Source organism: Impatiens glandulifera, chromosome 9 (genome assembly GCF_907164915.1).
Source record: "Impatiens glandulifera chromosome 9, dImpGla2.1, whole genome shotgun sequence".
Taxonomy (NCBI): Eukaryota; Viridiplantae; Streptophyta; class Magnoliopsida; order Ericales; family Balsaminaceae; genus Impatiens; species Impatiens glandulifera.
In genome coordinates this window covers 4,400,113-4,426,038 of record NC_061870.1, presented here as the reverse complement: position 1 = coordinate 4,426,038, position 25,926 = coordinate 4,400,113, and the positions used below count along the sequence as shown (strand labels likewise).

Sequence of the window (25,926 nt, the reverse complement as noted above, 5' to 3'; positions counted from 1 at the left end):
AAATAACCAAATTAACGATGAAATTAAATAAACGTTAATGTTACACTCATTTTTAATGTATTTACGAAAAAAACACAAAATAAAAATGTGAAACATACGATTTAAATTAAAATAGGTTAATTTCGAACTTTTTTTTGTGTTTTTATATAAAACAAAATACAAAATATCATAAAAACATATCAATTTGAAATTTTTTTACTGTTTTTACGAAAAAAACAAAAAATAAAAGCGTGAAAACGTACGATTTAATATAAAAACACGTTATTTTAAAATGTTTTAATTGATTTTTAATGTTTTTACGAAAAAAACACATAATAAAAGCGTGAAAACGTACAATTTAAAAAAATACGTTATTTCGAATTGATTTTTGATGTTTTAACGAAACAAAATAGAAAATAAAAGCTTGAATATGGATCGATTTAAAGAAACCGAGGTCGTAAATAGCCTTAGGCGTTTAAAACTCGTACATTTTGAATTTCGTGAAAAAATCATTGTTTTTAATTAATTGTTGATGTATAGAATGAATAAATTGTTCATCATATGACGGGTGCAAGCATACCAGCACTAATGCACGGGATTCCATCAGAACTCCGCAGTTAAGCGTGTTTGGGCGAGAGTAGTACTAGGATGGGTGATTCCTGGGAAGTCCGCATGTCGCATTCCTTTTTATAATTTTATTAAGAAACGACCAAATTAAAGATTAAATTGAATAAACGTTGATGTCACACTCGTTATTTTGTCTTTAAGAAACGTTTATTTTAAAGACAAAATAAAAGCGTAGAAACGTACGATTTAAATTAAATCACGTTAATTTCGAACTGTTATTATATTTTTATTTACGTAATTTTATATAAACAACATACAAAATATCATTAAAAACATATGAATTTGAAATCTTTTTTATTGTTTTGACGAAAAAAACACTAAAAAATCGTGAAAACGTACGATTTAATATAAAAACACGTTAATTTCAAATGTTTTAATTGATTTTTGATATAAAGAATACAAAATAAAAGCGTGAAAACATACAATTTAAAAAAAACACGTTATTTCGAATTGATTTTTGATGGTCATAAATAGCCTTAGGCTGTTTAAAACTCGTCCATTTCGAATTTCGTGAAAAAAATCATTTTTTTTAATTAAATTTTATGTATCAAATGAATAAATTTTTCATCATATGTCGTGTGCGATCATATCAGGACTAATGTACCGGATTCCATCAAAAGACTGTAGTTAAGCAATGTTGGGCGAGAGTAGGACTAGGATGGGTGACCCCCTAGGAAGTCCTCGTGTAACCCTCCTTTTTATAGTTTTTTTAAGAAACAAACAAATTAACGATTAAATTGAATAAACGTTAATGTCACACTCATTTTTAATATTTTTACTAAAAAAACATCAACTAAAAGCGTGGAAACGTACGATTTAAAATAAAACACTTTAATTTCGAACAGACTCTATTCAACTTACAATATGATGAAGAATATCACTTAGCTAAAACAATGCTTTGATTCTAACTCTCTCTTGATTAACACACAGTAAAGCAAGAAAGCAACTAACAGTTTCGATAGAATAATCTGAGTATCTATAGATCGATTAATTGTGTCTCTGGCAGTTCGTCCGTTGTCATTGAGATTCTTTAAATAAGGAGCAGGAGTTAACGGTCGAATCTTCATAATGACACGTGGCGAGCTTCCATTGGAACGCCTTCATAGTACACAGCAGACTCTGAGTACAAGGATCGTAGCCGTACACAACTGGTAGTGTGCTGAATATTCTTCAGAGATGTACCTACAAAACAAGTAGTGTGAAGGATATTCTCTTATGTGGAATTGGTTGATTGGTTGCAGCTGGCTATCGTACTAATCTTCTCTAGAAAGTGGAGTAGGGGTAGCGTACAACTAGAGCACGTGGGTAGGCGGGTGTTAGCTTCAAGCAACTGCTTAAGAATGGAATTAGACGTATTTCAATTAGACGACCTCGTCTAATGAAATCAGACATCCCCGTCTAATAACAGGATCCATTAGACCACCTGGTCTAATGGAATTAGTCTTCACATCTAATTACAGTTCACTTCAGACTAATCTGAAGGAGTTAGACTACACGTCTAACTTTCACTAGTTAGACTGCACGTCTAACTATCACATTCCATTAGACTCCACGTCTAATTCAACTAGTTAGACTGCACGTCTAACTCCGCTAGTTAGACTGCACGTCTAACTCAACTAGTTAGACTGCAAGTCTAACTCAACTAATTAGATTGCACGTCTAACTCAACTAGTTAGACTGCACGTCTAACTCCGCTAGTTAGACTTACACGTCTAACTCAACTAGTTAGACTGCACGTCCAACTCAACTAGTTAGACTACACGTTTAACTCAACTAGTTATACTGATAGGATTGGCTTAATCGATAGAGACGGAGGTTTGTCTATTGATGAAGGCTTATGAAAAACGGTTTGTAAGAAATCTTGTTAAGAATTTAATTTGCTTTCTATTCTACGCAAACCTTTGTAAACACTTGAAACAGATTCAAGGCGGAATTGTTTACTTGGGTTTGAAGCTCAGGATGAAGAATGAAAAGATGACAGAAATGAAAGAACACAGTAGTTTGTTTATGGATGTTCGGAGAAACTCTCCTACGTCACCTCTTCTTCCAACCACCGGAAGGATTCACTATAATTTGATTAGAATCAAATACAGTTTGCACATACTTAGCTCACTATTGAACAAAACACACTCTGTTCAATTTACAAGATGAAGAATAGCACTCATATAAAGGTGTTTTTGATTATAGCTCTCTCTTGATTCACACACAGTACAATCAGGAAAGCAACTTCACATTATGAATATTCAAAGGCTTGATTTCTCTCTCTAAAATATCAGCAAGTAAAATTGTAGATTGGATAATCAGTTCGTTCGGTAAAGCTGATTGTCAGTTGTCCTTGAGATTTGATAAATACTGGGCAAAAATCAACGATCGAATCTTTTAGAATGATACATGGCACTCTTCCATTGGAAAGCCTCCATTATACACAGCAGGTTCTGAGCACAAGGATCGTGGCCGTACACAACTAGTAGTGCTCTGAATATTCCATCAGAGATATACCTGCAAAACAAGTAATATGAGGGAAATTCTCTTACGTGGCATTCGTTGGTTGATTGCATATAGCTGTCGTACTAATCTTCACTAGAAAGTGGAGCAGGAGTAGGGTACATGTATAGCACGTGGGTAGGCGGGTGTTAGCTTCAAGCATACTACTTAAGCTTAGCATTAGACGTATTTCAGTTAGATGACCTCGTCTAATGAAATCAAACATCCCCGTCTAAGAGCAGAATCAATTAGACTACCTGGTTTAAATGGATTAGACTTACGTCTAATTACAATCACTTCAGACTAATCTGAAGGAGTTAGACTTACGTCTAACTTTCACCAATTTGACTACACGTCTAATTGTTACAAATCATTAGACTGCACGTCTAACTCCATAGAGTTAGACTGCACGTCTAATTCGGGTTCTACCTCAGACTTGTCTAAAGAGTTAGACTTACGTCTAACTTTCACGTTCTATTAGACTGTACGTCTAACTCCACTAAGTTAGACTACACGTCTAATTCCGGTTCAACCTCAGACTTGTCTGAAAGAGTTAGACTTACGTCTAACTTTCACAATCCATTAGACTGCACGTCTAACTCCACTAAGTTAGATTGCACGTATAATTCCGGTTGAAATTCAGACTTGTCTGAAGGAGTTAGACATACATCTAACTTTCACAATCCACTAGACTACACGTTTACCTCCACTGAGTTAGACTGCACGTCTAATTCCGTATACATTAGACTGCACGTCTAACTCCACTAAGTTAGATTACACGTCTAATTCCGAGATCTATTAGACTGCACGTCTAACTCAACTGAGTTAGACTGCACGTCTAATTCCGAGATCTATTACACTACACGTCTAACTTCATTGGGTTAGACTACACGTCTAATTCCGAGATCTATTAGACTACACGTCTAACTCCACTAAGTTAGACTGCACGTCTAATTCCGAGATCTATTAGACTGCACGTATAACTCCACTGAGTTAGACTGCACGTCTAATTCAGAGATCTATTAGACTGCACGTCTAACTCCACTAAGTTAGACTGCACGTCTAATTGTGTGCATTTAATGCCAAAAACGGTCTAATAAGCCTCATTAGAACCAAGTCTCATGAAATGTGATTTCGATACACCTGCATCAAAACGCATAAATCATTTCATCATCAAAATCCCAATAGTTAAATTATTTCAACACTTAGTCAAAATAATATGACCTAACATAGACTGCACGTCTAACTCCGCTAATTAGAATACACGTCTAACTCAACTAGTTAGACTGCACGTCTTACTCCGCTAGTTAGACTGCACGTTTAACTCAACTAGTTAGACTGCACGTCTAACTCCACTAGTTAGACTGCATGTCTAACTTAACTAGTTAGACTGCACGTCTAACTCAACTAGTTAGACTACACGTCTAACTCAACTAGTTAGACTGCACGTCTAACTCTATGCACCTCATGCCAAATCGGTCTAATGAACCTCATTAAGACCATATCTAATAAATTCTGATTTTGATACACCTGCACCAAAGACAAGTAGACGCATAGATTAAGTTTTATATCCATTCATCATTAAATTCCAATAGTCAAACTACTTTGACATTTAGTCAAAATAATTTGACCCAACAATTTCCCCCTTTTCGATGTTGATGTTAAAACATTAGCATAGATAACAAGTTAAGCATTCATCATATAGAAAAAAAAACCCTGTTTATCCATCTTACACAAGCACTTTCCAAAACCAATATTCAAAAACATAGTTAAAGAAACAAAGTTTAATAGTTAACAAAGTAGGAGAAAAAAGATTATTGTTCTTCTCTTTTAACTAGAGGATCGATCGGGAAACGAGTTCCTTCATAGCTCATCCCTTCACATGTGATCTCTTGACCGATTAGCAGATTGCGAAAAGGAGGAAGAGGACGACTACCACGACCAGTTCCGATACTTCGGCCACCACTAGTGTTTCCACTACTTCGGCCTCCACGATCACCACCGCTTCGACCTCCGCCTCTTTTAGTTGGCCTTGGGTTTTCTTCATTTGTTGGCATTCGCTTAGATCTGGTGCCAGTTGATACACAGTCACTTCTTCTGTCTTTAACAGCATTGCCCTGAGTGATGGTATTCTGTTCTTTCTCAGTATCAGCTTTCGCACTCTCTTCAGCTTGAAATTTCCTTGCGATAGAGACAACATACTCTAGTCTTTTAACATCTGTTCTTCTCATGCTACCTTTAATTTCAATCAGCTGATTCTGAATCAATTCCATTGCTTCCATAACCTCTCTTTGATTATCAAGATTAATTTGTCTTTCAAGGCTCATCATTTCCGATTGTCGACTGAAGAGTTTCTTTTCAAATCTTCCAAAATTTGTATTGGAGACTTCATCCTCGTAAGTGTTTTTCTTCAGTGTTAGCTCCAACTCATTATGGGTTTTAACTAGATCGACAAATTTCTTCTTGTCTTCCTTCTGAGCTTTCATAATTTTCGTCATATATGATGTATCAAATGAATAAATTATTCATCATATGTCGTGTGCGATCATACCAGTACTAATGGACTAGATCCCATTACAACACCGCAATTAAGCGTGCTTGGACATGAGTAGTACTAGGATGGGTGACCCCCTGGGAAGTCCTTGTGTTGCCCTTCTTTTTATAATTTTTTTAAGAAACAACCAAATTAACGATTAAATTGAATAAACGTTAATGTCACACTCATTTATAATGATTTTAAGAAAAAACCACAAAATAAAAGTGTGGAAATGTACGATTCAAAATAAATCACGTTAATTTCGAACTGTTTTTATTTTTTATTTTGTATTTTTATATAAACAACATACAAAATATCATTAATAACATATGAATTTGAAATCTTTTTTTTACTGTTTTTACAAAAAAAAAACACAAAAACATCGTGAAAACGTACGATTTAATATAAAAACACGTTAATTTCAAATGTTTGAAATGATTTTTGATATAAAAACACAAAATAAAAGCATGAAAACATAAAATTTAAAAAAAACACATTATTTTGAATTGATTTTTGATGTTCTTACGAAAAAACACAAAATAAAAGCGTGAATACAGATCAATTTGATGTATCAAATTACGATCCGAGGTCGTAAATGGCGTGAATAAAAGCGTGAATACATTATTTACGAACCGAGGTCGTTAGTAGATGATGTATCAAATGAATAAACTGTTCATCGTATGTCGTGTGCGATCATATCAGTACTAATGGACCAGATCCCATTAGAACACCGCAATTAAGCGTGCTTGGACATGAGTAGTACTAGGATGGGTGACCCCCTGGGAAGTCCTTGTGTTGCCCTCCTTTTTATAATTTTTTTAAGAAACAACCAAATTAACGATTAAATTGAATAAATGTTAATGTCACACTCATTTATAATGATTTTAAGAAAAACCACAAAATAAAAGTGTGGAAATGTACGATTTAAAATAAATCACGTTAATTTCGAACTGTTTTTATTTTTTATTTTGTGTTTTTATATAAACAACATACAAAATATCATTAATAACATATGAATTTGAAATCTTTTTTTTACTGTTTTTACAAAAAAAAACACAAAAACATCGTGAAAACGTACGATTTAATATAAAAACACGTTAATTTCAAATGTTTGAAATAATTTTTGATATAAAAACACAAAATAAAAGCATGAAAACATATAATTTAAAAAAAACACATTATTTCGAATTGATTTTTGATGTTCTTACGAAAAACACAAAATAAAAGCGTGAATACAGATAGATTTGATGTATCAAATTACGATCCGAGGTCGTAAATGGCGTGAATAAAAGCGTGAATACATTATTTACGAACCAAGGTCGTTAGTAGATGATGTATCAAATGAATAAACTGTTCATCATATGTCGTGTGCGATCATATCAGTACTAATGCACCGGATTCCATCAGGAGACCGTAGTTAAGCGTGCTTGGGCGAGAGTAGTACTAGGATGGGTGACCCCCTAGGAAGTCCTCATGTCACCGTCCTATTTATAGTTTTTTAAGAAACAAATAAATTAACGATTAAATTTAATAAACTGTAATGTCACACTCATTTTTAATGTTTTTACGAAAAAAAACACAAAATAAAAGCGTGTAAACGTACAATTTAAAATAAAACACTTTAATTTCGAACTGTTTTTTTATTTTTGTGTTTTTATATAAACAACATACAAAATATCATTAAAAACATATGAATTTGAAATCTTCTTACTATTTTTACGAAAAAAATACAAAATTAAAAGCGTGAAAACGTACGATTTAAAATAAAAACACGTTAATTTCAGATGTTTTACATGATTTTTTATATGTTTACACAAGTTAAAAAAACACGTTATTTCGAATTAATTTTGGATATTTTTACGAAAACAGGAAAAATAAAAGCGTGAAAACGTATCAATTTGAAGAAACTAAGGTCGTAAACGCCCTTTAACGTTTAAAACTCGTCAATTTTGAATTTCTTGAAAAAAATCATTTTTTTAATTAATTGATGATGTATCAAATGAATAAATATTTCATCATATGTAGTGTGCGATCATACCAGTACTAATGCACCGGATCCCATCAGAGCACCGCAGTTAAGTGTGCTTGGGCGAGAGTAATACTAGGATGGGTGCCCCCCTAGGAAGTCCTCGTGTGGCCCTCCTTTTTATATTTTTTTAAGAAATAACCAAATTAACGATTAAATTAAATAAACGTTAATGTCACACTCATTTTTAATATTTTTACGAAAAAACACAAAATAAAAACGTGAAAACGTACAATTTAAAATAAAATACGTTAAATTAAAAAATAAAGTTTGTGTTTTTATATAAAAGAACATACAAAATATCATAAAAACATATCAAATATAAATCTTTTTACTGTTTTTACGAAAAAACACAAAACAAAAGTGTAAAAACTTACAATACAATATAAAAACACGTTATGTTCGAATATTTTAATTGATTTTGGATGTTTTCACGAAAAAACACAAAATAAAAGCGTGAAAACGTATATTTTTAAAAAAACACATTATTTCGAATTGATTTTTGATGTTCTTACGAAAAAAACAAAATAAAAGCGTGAATACAAATCGATTTAATGTATCAAATTACGAACCGAGGTCGTAAAAGGCGTGAATAAAAGCGTGAATACATTATTTAGGCCGTTTAAAACTCGTTCATTTCAATTTTTGTGAAAAAATTATTTTTTTAATTAATAGTTGATGTATCAAATGAATAAATTTTTCATCATATGACGAGTACCATCATACCAGCACTAATACACGGGATTCCATTAGAACATCACAGTTAGGCCTGTTTGGGCGAGAGTAGTACAAGGATGGGTGACCATCTGGGAAGTCCTCGTGTCACACTCTTTTTTATATATTTTTTAAGAAACAATAAAATTAACGATTAAATTGAATAAAATTTAATGTCACACTCATTTTTAATGTTTTTTATGAAAAAGCAAAAAATAAAAGCGTGAAAACGTACGATTTAAAATAAAATACGTTAATTTCGAACTGTATTTTTTTATTTTTGTGTTTTTATATAAAATAACATACAAAATATCATATAAACATATCAATTTGAAATCTTTTTACTGTTTTTTCGAAAACAAACACAAAAATCGTGAAAACGTACGATTTAATATAAAAACATGTTAATTTCAAATGATTTAATTGATTTTTGATGTTTTTACGAAAAACACAAAATAAAAGCGTGAAAACATACAATTAAAAAAACACGTTATTTTGAATTAATTTTTGATGTATTTACGAAAAAACACTAAATAAAAGCATGAATACAGATCGATTTGAAGAAACTAAGGTTGTAAATAGCCTTAGGCCGTTTAAAACTCGTCCATTTTGAATTTCATTAAAAAATCATTTTTTTAATTAATTGTTGATGTGTCAAATGAATAAATTGTTCATCATATTACGGGTGCCATCATACCAGCACTAATGCACTGGATTCCAATATAACATCACAGTTAGGCGTGTTTAGGCGAGAGTAGTACAAGGATGGGTGACCATCTGGGATGTTCTCGTGTCATACTCTTTTTTATAATTTTTTTAAGAAACAATCAAATTAACGATTAAATTGAATAAACGTTAATGTGACACTCATTTTTAATGTTTTTATAAAAAAACAAAAAATAAAAGCGTAAAAACGTACAATTTAAAATAAAAAAATGTTATATAAAACAACATACAAAATATCATAAAAACATATCAATTTGAAATCTTTTTACTGTTTTTACGAAAAAAATACAAAATAAAAACGTGAAAACGTACGATTTAATATAAAAAACACTTTATTTTCGAATGTTTTAATTGATTTTTGATGTTTCTACGAAAAAACACAAAATAAAAGCGTGAAAATGTACAATTTAAAAAAAAAACGTTATTTCGAATTGAGTTTTGATGTTTTTACGAATAAAACACAAATTAAAAGCGTGAAAACAGATCGATTTGAAGAAACCCATGACGTAAACGGCCTTAGGTAATTTAAAACTCATCCATTTCGAATTTTGTGAAAAATCATTTTTTAATTAATTAATGATGTATCAAATGAATAAATTGTTCATCATATGACGCGTGCCATCATACCAGCACTAATGCACGTGTCAAAATTCTCCAGTTAAGCGTTCTTGGGCGAGAGAAGTACTAGGATGGGTGACCCCTGGGATGTCCTCGTGTCACACTCTTTTTTATAATGTTTTAAAAATAAAAACAACTAAAATAACGAATAAACTGAATAAACATTAATGTCACACTCATTTTTAATGTTTTTACGAAAAAAACACAATATAAAAGCGTGGAAACGTACGATTTAAAATAAAACACGTTAATTTCAAATGTTTGAAATAATTTTTGATATAAAAACACAAAATAAAAGCATGAAAACATATAATTTAAAAAAAACACATTATTTCGAATTGATTTTTGATGTTCTTACGAAAAAACACAAAATAAAAGCGTGAATACAGATAGATTTGATGTATCAAATTACGATCCGAGGTCGTAAATGGCGTGAATGAAAGCGTGAATACATTATTTACGAACCAAGGTCGTTAGTAGATGATGTATCAAATGAATAAACTGTTCATCATATGTCGTGTGCGATCATATCAGTACTAATGCACCGGATTCCATCAGGAGACCGTAGTTAAGCGTGCTTGGGCGAGAGTAGTACTAGGATGGGTGACCCCCTAGGAAGTCCTCATGTCACCGTCCTATTTATAGTTTTTTAAGAAACAAATAAATTAACGATTAAATTTAATAAACTGTAATGTCACACTCATTTTTAATGTTTTTACGAAAAAAAAACACAAAATAAAACCGTGTAAACGTACAATTTAAAATAAAACACTTTAATTTCGAACTGTTTTTTTATTTTTGTGTTTTTATATAAACAACATACAAAATATCATTAAAAACATATGAATTTGAAATCTTCTTACTATTTTTACGAAAAAAATACAAAATTAAAAGCGTGAAAACGTACGATTTAAAATAAAAACACGTTAATTTCAGATGTTTTACATGATTTTTTATATGTTTACACAAGTTAAAAAAACACGTTATTTCGAATTAATTTTGGATATTTTTACGAAAAACAGGAAAAATAAAAGCGTGAAAACGTATCAATTTGAAGAAACTAAGGTCGTAAACGCCCTTTAACGTTTAAAACTCGTCAATTTTGAATTTCTTGAAAAAAATCATTTTTTTAATTAATTGATGATGTATCAAATGAATAAATATTTCATCATATGTAGTGTGCGATCATACCAGTACTAATGCACCGGATCCCATCAGAGCACCGCAGTTAAGTGTGCTTGGGCGAGAGTAATACTAGGATGGGTGCCCCCCTAGGAAGTCCTCGTGTGGCCCTCCTTTTTATATTTTTTTAAGAAATAACCAAATTAACGATTAAATTAAATAAGCGTTAATGTCACACTCATTTTTAATATTTTTACGAAAAAAACACAAAATAAAAACGTGAAAACGTACAATTTAAAATAAAATACGTTAAATTAAAAAATAAAGTTTGTGTTTTTATATAAAAGAACATACAAAATATCATAAAAACATATCAAATATAAATCTTTTTACTGTTTTTACGAAAAAACACAAAACAAAAGTGTAAAAACTTACAATACAATATAAAAACACGTTATGTTCGAATATTTTAATTGATTTTGGATGTTTTCACGAAAAAAACACAAAATAAAAGCGTGAAAACGTATATTTTTAAAAAAACACATTATTTCGAATTGATTTTTGATGTTCTTACGAAAAAAACAAAATAAAAGCGTGAATACAAATCGATTTAATGTATCAAATTACGAACCGAGGTCGTAAAAGGCGTGAATAAAAGCGTGAATACATTATTTAGGCCGTTTAAAACTCGTTCATTTCAATTTTTGTGAAAAAATTATTTTTTTAATTAATAGTTGATGTATCAAATGAATAAATTTTTCATCATATGACGAGTACCATCATACCAGCACTAATACACGGGATTCCATTAGAACATCACAGTTAGGCCTGTTTGGGCGAGAGTAGTACAAGGATGGGTGACCATCTGGGAAGTCCTCGTGTCACACTCTTTTTTATATATTTTTTAAGAAACAATAAAATTAACGATTAAATTGAATAAAATTTATTGTGACACTCATTTTTAATGTTTTTTATGAAAAAGCAAAAAATAAAAGCGTGAAAACGTACGATTTAAAATAAAATACGTTAATTTCGAACTGTATTTTTTTATTTTTGTGTTTTTATATAAAATAACATACAAAATATCATATAAACATATCAATTTGAAATCTTTTTACTGTTTTTTCGAAAACAAACACAAAAATCGTGAAAACGTACGATTTAATATAAAAACATGTTAATTTCAAATGATTTAATTGATTTTTGATGTTTTTACGAAAAACACAAAATAAAAGCGTGAAAACATACAATTAAAAAAACACGTTATTTCGAATTAATTTTTGATGTATTTACGAAAAAACACTAAATAAAAGCATGAATACAGATCGATTTGACGAAACTAAGGTTGTAAATAGCCTTAGGCCGTTTAAAACTCGTCCATTTTGAATTTCATTAAAAAATCATTTTTTTAATTAATTGTTGATGTGTCAAATGAATAAATTGTTCATCATATTACGGGTGCCATCATACCAGCACTAATGCACTGGATTCCAATATAACATCACAGTTAGGCGTGTTTAGGCGAGAGTAGTACAAGGATGGGTGACCATCTGGGATGTTCTCGTGTCATACTCTTTTTTATAATTTTTTTAAGAAACAATCAAATTAACGATTAAATTGAATAAACATTAATGTGACACTCATTTTTAATGTTTTTATAAAAAAACAAAAAATAAAAGCGTAAAAACGTACAATTTAAAATAAAAAAAATGTTATATAAAACAACATACAAAATATCATAAAAACATATCAATTTGAAATCTTTTTACTGTTTTTACGAAAAAAAATACAAAATAAAAACGTGAAAACGTACGATTTAATATAAAAAACACTTTATTTTCGAATGTTTTAATTGATTTTTGATGTTTCTACGAAAAAACACAAAATAAAAGCGTGAAAATGTACAATTTAAAAAAAAACGTTATTTCGAATTGAGTTTTGATGTTTTTACGAATAAAACACAAATTAAAAGCGTGAAAACAGATCGATTTGAAGAAACCCATGACGTAAACGGCCTTAGGTAATTTAAAACTCATCCATTTCGAATTTTGTGAAAAATCATTTTTTAATTAATTAATGATGTATCAAATGAATAAATTGTTCATCATATGACGCGTGCCATCATACCAGCACTAATGCACGTGTCAGAATTCTCCAGTTAAGCGTTCTTGGGCGAGAGAAGTACTAGGATGGGTGACCCCTGGGATGTCCTCGTGTCACACTCTTTTTTATAATGTTTTAAAAATAAAAACAACTAAAATAACGAATAAACTGAATAAACATTAATGTCACACTCATTTTTAATGTTTTTACGAAAAAAACACAATATAAAAGCGTGGAAACGTACGATTTAAAATAAAACACGTTAATTTCGAACTGTTTTTTTATTTTTTTTTTATTTTTATATAAACAACATACAAAATATCATTAAAAACATATGAATTTGAAATCTTTTTACTGTTTTAACGAAAAAAACACAAAAAAACGTGAAAACGTACGATTTAATATAAAAGACGTTAATTTCGAATGTTTTAATTAATTTTTGATGTTTTTACAAAAAAACACACAATAGAAGCGTGAAAACGTACAATTAAAAAAACACGTTATTTAAAATTAATTTTTTGATGTTTTTACAAAATAAAACACAAAATTAAAGTGTGAAAACGGACCTTAAGCCGTTTGAAACTCTGATAGGATCGACTTTATAGATAGAGACGGGGGTCTGGCTAAGGATGAAGGCTTATGAAAAACAGTTTGAAAGAAATCCTGTTAGGGATTTAATTAGTTTTCTATTCTACGCAAAGTTGTGTAAACACTTGAAACAGATTCAAGGCGGAATTGTTTACTTGGGTTTGAAGCACAAGATGAAATATGAAAAGATGACAGAAAAGAAGAACACAGCAGTTTGTTTATGGATGTTCGGAGAAACTCTCCTACCTCACCCCTTCTTTCAACCACCGGAAGGATTCACTATAAAATTATAAGAATCAAATACAGTTTACACACACACTTAGCTCATTATTGAACAGAACAATTTCTGTTCAATTACAAGATGAAGAATATCACTCAGCTAAAAGTGTTTTGATTCTAGCTCTCTCTCTCTCGATTCACACACAGTACAATCAGAAAGAAGCTTCACAATATTCAAAGGATTGAATTCTCTGTAGTTTCAGCAAACAAGATTGGCAAGTAACCGGTGCTCCGTCCGTTGTCCTTAGGATTGGTTAAATATTGAGCAGGAGCTAACGGTTGAAACTTCAAGAATGATACGTGGCACTCTTCCATTGGAAAGCCTCCATTGTACACAGCAGGTTCAAGCCTAAGGATTGTGTCCGTACAGAACTGGTAGTGCGCCGAATATTCCATCAGGGATGTACCTGCAAAACATGTAATTTGAGGAAAATTCTCTTACGTGGCATTCCTTGATTGGATGCGTATAGCTGTTGTACTAATCTTCACTAGAAAGTGGAACAGAAGTAGGGTACAACTATAGCACGTGGGAAGATTCAAGTGTACTGCTTAAACTGAGCATTAGACGTATTTTAGTTAGACGGATTGTGAAAATCAGTCTAATGAAATAGGTCATCTCCTTCTAATAGAAAAACGTCTATTGGACCACCTGGTCCAATAGAATTAGACTCACGTCTAATTATAATAATCATTTGACTGCACGTCTAACTCCACTGAGTTAGACTGCACGTCTAATTCCGGTTCTACCTCAGACTTGTCTGAAGGAGTTAGACGCACGTCTAACATTCATTAATTAGACCACACGTCTAATTATTAAATAACCATTAGACTGCACGTGTAACTCCAATAAGTTAGAATGCAAGTCTAATTCCGGTTCTACCTCAGACTTGTCTGAAGGAGTTAGACGCACGTCTAACTTTCATTAATTAGACCACACGTCTAATTATTCAATAACCTTTAGACTGCACGTCTAACTCCACTGAGTCAGTCTGCACGTCTAATTCCGGTTCTACCTCAGACTTGTTTGAAGGAGTTAGACGCACGTCTAACTTTCACTTTCTATTAGACTAAACATCTAACTTTATTAAGTTAGACTGCACGTCTAATTCCGAATATCAATTAGACTACCTGTCTTATTACAAATATATTAGACTTACGTCTAATTCCGTGTATTCATTAGACTTGCGTCTAATTCTTTACATCTATTAGACTACACGTCTAACTCCGATGAGTTAGACTGTACGTCTAATTCCATTAGACTTACGTCTAATTCCGTGTATTCATTAGACTTGCGTCTAATTCTTTACATCTATTAGACTACACATCTAACTCCGATGAGTTAGACTGTACGTCTAATTCTGTGTATTCATTAGACTTGCGTCTAATTCTTTACATCTATTAGACTACACGTCTAACTCCGATGAGTTAGACTGTACGTATAATTCTATTAGACTTACGTCTAATTCCGTGTATTCATTAGACCATCCGTCTAATTACACGTCTATTAGACTACACGTCTAACTCCGATGAGTTAGACTGTACGTCTAATTCTATGCAATGAAAGTCAAAATCGGTCTAATGACCCTCATTAGATCCAAGTCTTATAACATATTGTCTCAATACACCTGTATCAAAACTCATAAGTTATTTCATCATCAAAATATCAGTGGTTAAATTATTTCAACACTTAGTCAAAATAATTTGACCCAACAATTTTCCCCTTTTTGATGAAGAAATTGCATACCTGCATATATATTTCAAAGCATGCATTCACTATATAAACAAACAAAAACCTTGTTCACTTACATCATTCATCCAAAAACCAGTATTTGAGAAACCATCAAAGACAATTGTTCATAAGAGTTAAATAAGTTAAAAGAAGAGAAATCATTGTTCTTCCCTTTTAACTCGAGGATCGGTTGGACTCATCTCTTGCCCGGGAAGCATGTTGAAGAAAGGAGGATAGCCGCGACCACCACGACCGTCTGCATTTGATCTTCCACCGCGTTCACCACCACTGGTACGTCCACCTTGATCGACATTGGATAGCCTACACCGGCCACCACCACTTCGACCTCCACGCTCACCTCCGCTTCAACCACCACCTCTCTTGGTTGGCCTAGGATTGTCATCAGTGGTTGGGGCTCGCCTGGATCTTGTGCTAGTTGACACACCATCATTTCTTCTGCTTGACTCTCCTTGAACTGGTCGAGGTTGAACACCTTCAGCATTGACCTTTACATCCTCCTTCGCATGAAACCTTCTAGCAATGGAATCAACAAATTCTTGGCGTACATTATCATTTCTACTCATGCAACCCTGGATTTCCACCATCTGATTCTTCACCATACTGAATTCTTCCATAGTTTCCTTGTGGCGTTCATCATTGAATTGCCTTTCAATGTCCAATAATTCACTTTGACGGTTGAAGAGATCCTTTTCAAACTTTGAAAAGTTTACATTTGCGATATGGGTCTCATATATGTTCTTCTTCAAGGTGTTATCCAGCTTAGTGAGGACCTTGAAAATATTGCGAAAGCTCTCCCTTTCTTCTTCCCTTGAGTTCATTGTCTAAGACATGGTCTTATGAATCGATGAAATCATAGACCTCATAGATCTTAGCACTTTGTTTCCTCCGGCAGATGACTCTTCATGAGACGAAACTTCTTCAAATTCTGCTGCCATACTTTGAATAGGCTCAAAGTTTGTATCAACCTGCAAGGATTGCTCTGGCTGATTCATTTCGGCATTCTTAGCAACTTTGTCTCGTTCTTCTTCTTCAATTTATTTTTCAGCCCTCTCAAATCTCTCAAGTAGATTTCCAGAGTAGTGACGAGGAATGTTGATGTTTTCGTGAACACTTCCCACAACGGCGTCGGAAAATAAACGAGGCTTCACAAAAGTTGCTTGCTGAACTTGTTCCTCCTCAGATGAGGAACTTTCTTCTTCATTCTCTTTCTCTTTGGAGGGTTCCCCCTCAGTTCTGGCAGTTTCTGACTGAGTATCCTCGGCTAATTTCTCTTGAACACCCTATGTTCTTGCAACAGGGGTTAAAATCACCTTTTCTTCAATAGGAGCTTTAAAAGCCTCCTCAGTCACATCTTCTATGATGACTTCTTCTTCATTTATCTCAAAAGCTTGTTCAGGCTCTTGAACATTCACATTTTCTTCTTCTTCATTCGGACGTTCTTGGAAGGGTTGATCTAGAATGCGTCTCTCTTCAGCAGAAAGATTCCCGAATTCGATCAAGAGAGCAGCATCTATCTCATCAACATCATTATCAGCATCTTGAATATCTATAGTTTCTTCTTCATTGAGAGGTTCTGCGCCAGAGCAATCGGCGCCATGAATGTGTCTAGAAGCAGCAGAGATATAGCTGTCTAGGATATCATTCAATTTCTTCAATACCTTTACTTCAACATCAGCTCCTTTCACATCAGGATTGAAGTTAGCTTTCTTGGCTTCAAAAATTGAAAAAATAGCTTTTCCAAGAATGCAAGCTTCCACCAGTTCTCTTTTCTTCAAAGCCTCACCAACATCTGAAGTTCTTGCCCATTTCAAGACTTTCTTCTCGTTTTCCACCCTCTTCTTCCATTCTTTTGCTATGGCAGCGTTTGACAGAGAGTCGTTGTACTTGGAGGACAGCCTCTCCATGGACCATGACTCATAAATTTCCAATTTCTCAGCAGTAAGAACTTTAACTTGATTCAAAGTAAGTTCAACGATACCTGTTACCTCAGATACCTTCTCAGGAGCTTGAATTGCAATGAATTTTCCTTTTCCAACAACCTCTACGGGTTTTAGAGCGGGTCTTGGTTCACCAATCACAATTCCACGCGTCCTTTTTTTGGAGCGCAACAGTTCGAAAGCAGATTGTGGTTTCTTACAGAGCTCAACAGGAAGCTCCATACAAACAACTTTCCCGCCACCAAGGAATCCTTAGGAACAGGAATAATGGATTCACCAGCCACAAGGTAAGAACAACACCTTGTTCTGGTTGCGATGACTCGGTAGCACAGGCAGCTACAAGATCAGTTTGAACTACAGGAGACTCAACCCTGTCAAGAATTTCATCATATGGACCAGCTGACTCAACAGCAGGCCCTTTAGTAGATTCTCTCAAAGGAGAGAATACAGATTCATCTTGTTCCACTACGGGAACATCAAATTTAGGCACAGCAGCCAAAGATTAAGAAGACTTCAACCTTGCAGATTTAGACGCTCGGGGCGCCCTTGTCTTCTTCTCCTTTGAGGCACAAGACCTCGAAGGTTTCCTCAAAAAGGTTGAGGGAGTGGATAGTGATGACATTGATGTTGCAGCAAGTACGCCTGGACCTTGATTCAACCTTGAATCAACAGATTCAGAATCCTTAGTGTTTGGACTTTTCAGACTGGAGGAATTGGTCTCCGATTCGTTCACTGTATTGGTTCTCTTTGCCCCTGTTGACATAACAAAAGCAGAAGGCTAGGATCGGGTGGAAGGTTTTCTACCAGTCTGGAAGCTGGAAGCACAAGATGCAGATTCAAGGTTGTTCTTCAACCTCGTCAGTGTACTAGCCACTGTAAGAGCAGTAAAAACTCGTGGAGAATTGATCTGCCCCAGTTCACCAACGGGAACCCCCAAATGCTTCAACAAGTGGCTCAATTGAGCCGCATATGTAATACTTTCTTTGTTCGTTTGACTAATAGAATAACACAAATTCTGAAAAAGGGTATGCGCCCAGTTTACCTGGATCCCTTTTGAGATAGCACACATATAGTCAAAACGGTCTTGACTATAGAGATTGAAGGAACCAGCCTTCCCTTGAAGCGCCTTCACCACCACGTCGTTCAGAAGAATGAATTGCGGTTTGAATACCTTCTTGTATCCATTCACATGGATTTTTGAACCATCTGTAGAGAAAGTTGTCTTCATCTCCTCCATGATTTCTGAAGAGAGAACCAAGTCGAAAAGATGACCCTCCGTCGGAAGTTCAAATAACTCCGCATAGACTGCTTCGTCAAAAGAAATCTTCATTCCGTTGACGGTTGCTACGTTGGAATCATCCACCATAGTTGCCGTTTTGAAGAACTCGCGAACTTCGTCTTTATAGAAGATGAACGGTCCGCCCAGATACTTCCTTAACCCAAAATATTCTAGGGTTTGGAACATTTTCACCACCTCCGGTTGATCAAACGAATACACCGATGGAAAGTCCACCTATAAAGTACAGTGACCGAGAGTGATTTTCTTCACCATTTTTGAGAGAATATGAATCGACACGAGATTTCAGAGAAATTTAGTGAGAGAACTGCAAAGAAAGCTAGGGTTCTTAGAGATTTCGAGAAATTGGAAGGTTTCAAATTCATGCAGAAATGTCCTTATATAGATGAAAGAGGGAACTACAGAATAACCGTCTATTTTAGGGGTATGGCCCATTAATAAATGTTAGACGTCCTTTTTCAAGAAATCATCATTAAAAATGAGGGTATATCAGTCATTTTCTCTAACTTAATAGACACGTGTCTTCATGTTATTAAGAGATGACTGTTTGATGTTTTGAGCGGGAAAAGCAGATAACTCTCAACGTGGGACAGCTGTCCTTGATCAGTCTAATCGGCATGTAGTTAGACGTTTTTCTTACTCCACAAATCCATATTACACAACGTCTATTAGACAAATGAGTCTATTAGACGCATACGTCTAATTCCGTGTTTATAAAAATTTGTCTAATGTTTATTAGACGTGTACGTCTAATTCCGCATAAACACCACGTGTTAGACGTGTGTTTATTAGACGTGAGCATCCTTTTGCTCATGACGTAAAAATGTCTAACGTCTATTAGACGTGTCCGTCTAATTACGTAGGTATAACACCTCAACATATAGACTTAGATGTATGGATTATGAGCAAAAATACGTCTAAGTACATATTGTTTCTTTTAGACACCCTTGTCTAATTAAACCGATTAAGGATATTCGTCTAGAAAGTATCTTTATTTCCAAAGTAATTTTTCCCTCTCATTATGAATATGGACATTTAAGGTTTAATAAAAAAAAATTGTGGTCTAAAGACCAAAAACATTTTTAACAAATAAAAACATTTATTCTTCCAGAATGGAAAGTGCCATTGTTGATCTTCCAAGCTGTGTACTCAGAGGAGTACTCTTCTAGCTTCCTTCCTGCTATCCTCCTGCATCACCTACAAAATAAACTATTTACAAACATTGGTACCCATACTTAATTGGGTCCTTGATCAATTAGTCCTTTAGGAATCTATATTTGAGTTATTTTAATGGATTTCCAATTTTGTGTTGTGATTAATGCATAAGATTTTGACTTAGCAGATGAATTCCTGCTAGCCACTGATCCTTTGACTTTTGAAGAATATTTTCTTTTAAAACTCCTTGACTTAAAGTAAGGTTTTAAATTACCAGACTTATTAGCTTTTTCTAGCTTATTTTTAAGCCAACTAACAGTCGGTGGAACATAAACTATTTCATTTTTTAAAGCAAATTCTTCATGAATAGGATCAGATTCAATGTCAGTCATACTTCCTTTGACAAAACTTATTGGCTTAAGTTTGTCATTTGGTTTTGACTCATTGCATGACAGATTAGGATCATTGCTGTCAAATCCCAATCCGGATCTAGATCTAGCAGGTTTTAACATGTTGATCTGATATTTGACAGCATCACCGGATCTTGTCCATGCATTGACAACATAGTTAAGCCTTTTTTTTCAGATGAAAGATTTTGAATTTGTTCCTTGAGTATCTCATTCTCAGATGAGATCTCTTCAATCTTCTTTTCATAATCATTTGACTCTTCCTCTTTAGACAGATTTGGTTTATTTAAATCTGATGAAGATTTAGTTTCATTTAGAGATTCTGCTAGCTTCCTGTACTCAATGACCATGTCATCTAGTACAGCTACAAGTTGTTCCCTTGAAAACCTTTCGGAAGAAAAATCAAATACCTCAGTCTCCTGAGTTCCTTCTTTATCTTCTCTGGCCATGAAGCAAGCCACGTCTTCTTCATCACTTTCACTGGATGAGAAGTAAGAACCACGGCTGCTTCCTCTGTTCTTTCTGTCACCAGCCATAAGAGCCTTCAGCTCTTTTTCATCATCCTTGGCGTCTTCACGCTTTGGCTTCCGGCATTCCGATGCATAATGACCTTTAATACCATAGTTAAAACAAGTAACATTAGCTTTAGATTTTCTATTATCATTAGAATTTGAAGAGTTTGAGTTAAAGTTGCTCTTCTTCATGAAGTCACCAAACTTCTTCACAAAGAGAGACATGGCATCGCTGCTCAGCTGTTGAGCTGCCATCTTCACGTCCGGAGCGGTTGGTGGCTCTTCAGTAGTCACTAGCGCCATGGCAATGATAATGGACGTGGGTTGATCTTCTTCCATCCTACAGTTCATCTCGAACTCATAGGCTTTTAGGTCAGCAAAGAGATCAAAGAGAGAGATCTTGTTAAGATCTTTGGATTCTCTCATCGCCATAGTTTTTATGTCCTATTCTCTTGGAAGAGCACGCATGACCTTGATAGCAAGCTCCCGGATTTTATATGTCTTGCCTAGAATGGACAGAGAGGAGACGATCTTCCTATATCTGGTGTCGAAATCGTTCATTGTTTCACTAGGACGCATTTTGAAGTTGTAGAACAGTTGAGTAGCAACTATGATCTTGTTTTCTTTGGTTTTCTCGTTGCCCTCACACAAATGAGTGAGTCTGTCCCAGACCTCTTTGGCAGTGTCACATTCGATGATGTAGTTGAACATACTGTCATCGAGAGATCTGTACAGAACATCAATAGACATGTTGTTGAGGTTATTCTGCCTCTTTTCATCAGCGGTCCAGTCGGCCTTCTCCTTATTAATCTTGAGAGAAACTTCTGTGACAACTCTCCACATGTCATCATGAAGAGAAGAGAGATGAGCACAAACTCTTTTCTTCCAAACAATGTAGTTTTCACGAGAGAAGGTTAGGATGGCTGTAGCACTGGCATCTTTGGGTATGTTCGACATATTTCAGGAAAGGCTTGAGAATAGAAACAGGGCTCTGATACCAATTGATAGGATTGTCTTTATCGATAGAGACGGGGGTCTGGCTAAGGATGAAGGCTTATGAAAAATAGTTTGAAAGAAATCCTGTTAGGGATTTAATTCGCTTTCTATTCTACGCAAACTTGTGTAAACACTTAAAACGGATTCAAGGCGGAATTGTTTACTTGGGTTTGAAGCACAAGATGAAATATGAAAAGATGACAGAAAAGAAGAACACAACAGTTTGTTTATGGATGTTCGGAGAAACTCTCCTACGTCACCCCTTCTTCCAACCACCGGAAGGATTCACTATAAAATTATTATAATCAAATACAGTTTACACACACACTTAGCTCACTATTGAACATAACACTTTCTGTTTAATTACAAGATGAAGAATATCACTCAGCGAAAGGTGTTTTGATTCTACCTCTCTCTCTCGATTCACACATAGTACAATCAGAAAGAAGCATCACAATATTCAAAGGCTTGAATTCTCTGTAGTTTCAGTAAGCAAGATTGGCAAGTAACCGGTGCTCCGTCCGTTGTCCTTAGGATTGGTTAAATACTGAGTAGGAGCTAACGGTCGAAACTTAAAGAATGATACGTGGCACTCTTCCATTGGAAAGCCTCCATTGTACACAACAGGTTCTGAGCACAAGGATCGTGGCCGTACAGAACTGGTAGTGCGCCGAATATTCCATCAGGGATGTACCTGCAAAACATGTAATTTGAGGAAAATTTTCTTACGTAGAATTCCTTGATTGGATGCGTATAGCTGCTGTACTATTCTTCACTAGAAAGTGGAGCAGAAGTAGGGTACAGCTATAACACGTGGGTAGGTGAGATGCTAGATTCAAGCGTACTACTTAAACTGTGCATTAAACGTATTTCAGTTAGACGGATTGTGAAAATCAGTCTAATAAAATAAGTCATCTCCTTCTAATATAAAAACGTCTATTAGACCGCCTGGTCTAATAGAATTAGACTCGCATCTAATTACAATAACCATTAGACTGCACGTCTAACTCCACTAAGTTAGACTGCACGTCTAATTCTGGTTCTACCTCAGACTTGTCTGAAGTAGTTAGACGCACGTCTAACATTCATTAATTAGACCACACGTCTAATAATTCAATAACCATTAGTCTGCACGTCTAACTCCACTAAGTTAGACTGCACGTCTAATTCCAGTTCTACCTCAGACTTGTCTGAAGGAGTTAGACCCACGTCTAACTTTCATTAATTAGACCACACGTCTAATTATTCAATAACCATTAGACTACACGTCTAACTCCACTAAGTTAGACTGCACGTCTAACTCCACTGAGTTAGACTGCACTTCTAATTCTATTAGACTTACGTCTAATTATGTGTATTCATTAGACTTGCATCTAATTCTTTACATATATTAGACTACACGTCTAACTCCGATGAGTTAGACTGTACGTTTAATTCTATTAGACTTACGTCTAATTTCGTGTATTAATTAGACTTGCGTCTAATTCTTTTCATCTATTAGACTACACGTCTAACTCCGATGAGTTAGACTGTACGTCTAATTCTATTAGACTTACGTCTAATTCCGTGTATTCATTAGACCATCCGTCTAATTACACGTCTATTAGACTACACGTCTAACTCCGATGAGTTAGACTGTACGTCTAATTCTATGCAATGAAAGTCAAAATCGGTCTAATGACCCTCATTAGATCCAAGTCTTATAACATATTTTCAACACTTAGTCAAAATAATTTGACCCAACAAACTTGTCCATTTAGAATTTCTTGAAAAAATAAATTTTTTAATTAATTGATTATGTATTAATAAATTGTTCATCATATGTCGTTTGCGATCATAACAACGCTAATGCACCGAATCCGATCAGTGCACCGTGGTTAAGCGTGCTTGGGCGAGAGTAATAATAGGATGTGTGACCCCCTAGGAAGTCTTCGTGTCGCCCACCTTTTTATAATTTTTTTAAACACAACCAAATTAATGATTAAATTGAATAAACGTTAATGTCACACTCATTTTTAATATTTTTACAAAAAAAAACACAAAATAAAAGCGTGGAAACGTATAATTTAAAATAAAACACGTTAATTTCGAACTATTTTTTTTATTTTTTGTTTTTATATAAACAACATACAAAATATCATTAAAAAATATGAATTTGAAATCATTTTACTATTTTTACGAAAAAAACAAAATAAAAGCGTGAATCCGAACGATTTAATTTTAAAAGACGTTAATTTAAATGTTTTAATTGATTTGTGATGTTTTTACGAAAAAACACAAAATAGAAGCGTGAAAACGTACAATTTAAAAAAACACGTTATTTCGAATTGATTTTTGATATTTTTTACAAAAAAAACACAAAATAAAAGCTTGAAAACTGATCGATTTAAAGAAACTGAGATCGTAAACGTCCTTAAGCCGTTTAAAACTCGTCCATTTCTAATTTCTTGAAAATATCATTTTTTTAATTAATTGATAATGTATCAAATGAATAAAGTTTCATCATATCTCGTGAGCGATTATACCAGCACTAATGCACCAAATCCCATCAAAACACCGTAGTTAAGCGTATTTGGACGAGAGTAGTGCTTGAATGGGTGACCCCTGGAAAGTCCTCGTGTCACCCTCCTTTTTATAATTTTTTTAAAAAACAACCAAATTAACAATTAAATTGAATGAACGTTAATGTCAATTTTAATGTTTTTATGAAAAAAACACAAAATAAAAACGTGGTAATGTACAACACGTTAATTTCGAACTGTTTTTTTATTTTTGTGCTTTTATATAAACAACATACAAAATATCATTAAAAACATATGAATTTGAAATTTTTTACTATTTCTACAAAAAAAAAATAAAAAAATCGTGAAAACGTACGATTTAATATAAAAACACGTTAATTTCAAATATTTTAATTGATTTTTGATGTTTTTACGAAAAAACACAAAATAAATGCGTGAAAATGTATAATTTAAAAAAAAACACATTATTTCAAATTGATTTTTTTATGTTTTTACGAAAAAAAACACAAAATAAAAGCATGAAAACGGATCAATTTTAAGAAACTAAGGTCGTAAACGGCCTTAAGCGGTTTAAAACTCGTTCATTTCGAATTTTGTGAAAAAATCATTTTTTTTAATTAATTCATGATGTATAAATGAATAAAATTATTTATCATATGTTGTGTGCAATCATACCAGCGATAATGCACCAAATCCCATCAAAACACCGTAGTTAAGCGTATTTGGACGAGAGTAGTACTTGAATGGGTGATCCCTGGAAAGTCCTCGTGTCACCCTCCTTTTTATAATTTTCTTAAGAAAAACCAAATTAACAATTAAAATGAATGAACGTTAATGTCACACTAATTTTTAATGTTTTTATGAAAAAAACACAAAATAAAAACGTGGAAACGTATGATTTAAAATAAAACACGTTAATTTTGAACTGTTTTTTTTTATTTTTGTGCTTTTATATAAACAACATACAAAATATCATTAAAAACATATGAATTTGATATAAGAAAACAAGTTAATTTTTAATGTTTTAATTGATTTTTTAAGTTTTTATGAAAAAACACAAAATAAAAGCGTTATTACATACAATTTAAAAAAATACGTTATTTCGAATTGATTTTTGATGTTTTTACAAAAAAAAACACAAAATATATGCGTGAAAACGGATATATTTAAAGAAAATGAGGTCGTAAACATCATTTGGGAAGGGAATCTACGGTTGACTCTAGGGCTAAGGTTAGATCTGAGTTATAGACATCCAGGTTTCGTTTTTTCGACCTGAGCCTACCCACCCGAAGAACATAGTCGACAACCTTCTAGTTGCTCAAGATTTTGGATGGATTGAACTGAAACGCTTGACCAGTTTCAGTAAGGAGACAACAGAGTAATGCTCTAAGAGGAGCATCATAACCAAAGAGGAAATCATTCTAACCAGATTGTTGAAAAGGAATTTTGACCAGTTGATGGTTACACCCCTTGTGATGGCCACCACTATTTCAAAAACACTCAAACAATAGATGTAGGAGGAATCTTTTGCAAGGAGTGATTTTGAGA

The 25,926-nt window shown here is 33.6% G+C and overlaps 9 pseudogenes; all 9 read left to right on the top strand.

The window, feature by feature from the left end:
• The first annotated feature begins 545 nt into the window (after positions 1 to 545).
• LOC124916936 lies at positions 546 to 663 on the top strand (annotated as a pseudogene).
• A 4,964-nt stretch (positions 664 to 5,627) lies between these two features.
• On the top strand, positions 5,628 to 5,746 carry LOC124916937 (annotated as a pseudogene).
• A 565-nt stretch (positions 5,747 to 6,311) lies between these two features.
• Positions 6,312 to 6,430, top strand: LOC124916928 (annotated as a pseudogene).
• Positions 6,431 to 6,992: 562 nt separating this feature from the next.
• On the top strand, positions 6,993 to 7,111 carry LOC124916942 (annotated as a pseudogene).
• A 539-nt stretch (positions 7,112 to 7,650) lies between these two features.
• Positions 7,651 to 7,769, top strand: LOC124916932 (annotated as a pseudogene).
• A 595-nt stretch (positions 7,770 to 8,364) lies between these two features.
• On the top strand, positions 8,365 to 8,483 carry LOC124916950 (annotated as a pseudogene).
• A 1,744-nt stretch (positions 8,484 to 10,227) lies between these two features.
• Positions 10,228 to 10,346, top strand: LOC124916940 (annotated as a pseudogene).
• A 541-nt stretch (positions 10,347 to 10,887) lies between these two features.
• Positions 10,888 to 11,006, top strand: LOC124916931 (annotated as a pseudogene).
• Positions 11,007 to 11,603: 597 nt separating this feature from the next.
• Positions 11,604 to 11,722, top strand: LOC124916949 (annotated as a pseudogene).
• Positions 11,723 to 25,926: the final 14,204 nt, after the last annotated feature.